Raw genomic sequence first — 1674 nt, forward strand, 5'->3', positions numbered from 1 at the left:
TCAAGCTGCCTGGAATTAGAAAGTAACCCTGACAGGCTTTTATCTTGGAGAGAAGGAGGATGGCAGATGTATTTTATGGTGGATGAAGCTTTGCCGCTTCTTATTAGGCTGGGGCTCCAGTGGTCCAAGGTGGAGGTGTGAGGGGGGGAGGGGGGCGGTGGGGAAAGAGGAGGTGGCGGAGAGGCGGGAGACGAGGGGGAGAGGCCTGCAGATAAATAGATCCGTCAGTCAGGCAGTATGCAGGTCTCCAGGCGGACAGCCATTGTAGGTGACAGAAGAGGCAATCAAAGACAAAACGAATCAAAAGGTACATCTTATCAGCAGCGGGCCAGCTGGACTTGCACAGCGCTCAGAGGCCCCGCAGAGGGCAAGAGAAATTAATCGTGCTGTCTAGGCCAGAGAAATTGTCGCCGTAGAAGGTCCAAGTTCAGACGAGCAGAGGTGGCCAACATTAAGGGAGAGTTGGAGGGAAGGAGGGAGGGAGTGGGGGGAAGCGAGGAGGCTCCTGAGCTCTGGGCAAGGGGGGGGAGAGGGGAAGAGAAAGCCGAGTGCCACTGTCCTGCCAGTGCCGCCTCCTCCTCCCCTTCTCCGAGCCTCGGTGCCTGGCGCGGCTGTGACAGGAGCATTCATCCTGCCGTGATAGCTGGGCATCAATGATTGGTACCTTTAATAATATAGCTCTCTCTCAGCTGTCACCCTGAAAGCACAATTTTTCCTCCTGCTTCTCTTGATGCAAAGATACATCGGTAATGAGAAGGGTGACAGAAAGTGGGAGCGCAAGGAGCCAAGGAAAGTTTGGAAGAACATTAATCAAAAAGTGAAGCCAGAGGTGACGCGGGCGGCGGAGGGAGACAGCGCCATCAATATACAGGCAGGCGGGGTAGGGAGGGAGGGGGTGGAGGGGTGTTGGGGGGAGGCATGGGTCTTTATTTTTAATGCCCTGTCAAGTTAATGCTATCACGACACTTCCAGTTTTATTAACAGCCAGGTTGGGGTCGGGGGGTGCTTGCGGGGACGGGGGGCATCCAAACTTTCCAGTTAGAGAGGACCTGAGTTTGGGGAGTTGGAGTTTCCTGGGTCTGGGGTCTCTGGCTATACGGACATGGGGCTGCCTCAACTCTGTCTCCTGTTCCTGTCTGGCTGTGGCCAGCTCGCCCTCCTCTCTTGGTGTTCTGTCACCTCTCACCACTGCCCACTCCCTCCCTGCTTCCATCTCTGCCTGGTTGTGGTATGTCCATAGTTTCCCCCCTCCTCTGGCTGGGGAGTGGGGAAAAGGGATGCATAAATGTTCTCCTGGGAAGACCCCTTTCTCCCATGGAGAATCGACTGTGGGCTATTCACAGCCCCCACGTGAGCTTGACGGGGTCATGGCTGTACCACGGAGGACTAGGGGTGGAGAGCAGTGCAATCTAGTTGGGTAAATTGGGAACTTCTAGGGGCTGAGAGAGTCCCACCCAGAAGTCTGTCTGTCCATGAATCTGTTCAATCCCCTCTGGAACCAGCTCATCTGTTCAGTCTGCCCAACTTTCGGTGGGAATGAATTCCACACGTTTCCCACGGGAATTGGCAAAGACGTGTTTTGGGTTGGATATCTTGAACCCACCACCATCAAGCTTCAGCGGTTGCCCCTTCATTCTGGGGGTGTGGGATTCGGTGAACAAGATTTACGCGTTT

This window comes from Tachyglossus aculeatus, chromosome X1 (genome assembly GCF_015852505.1).
Source record: "Tachyglossus aculeatus isolate mTacAcu1 chromosome X1, mTacAcu1.pri, whole genome shotgun sequence".
NCBI classification, from domain to species: Eukaryota; Metazoa; Chordata; class Mammalia; order Monotremata; family Tachyglossidae; genus Tachyglossus; species Tachyglossus aculeatus.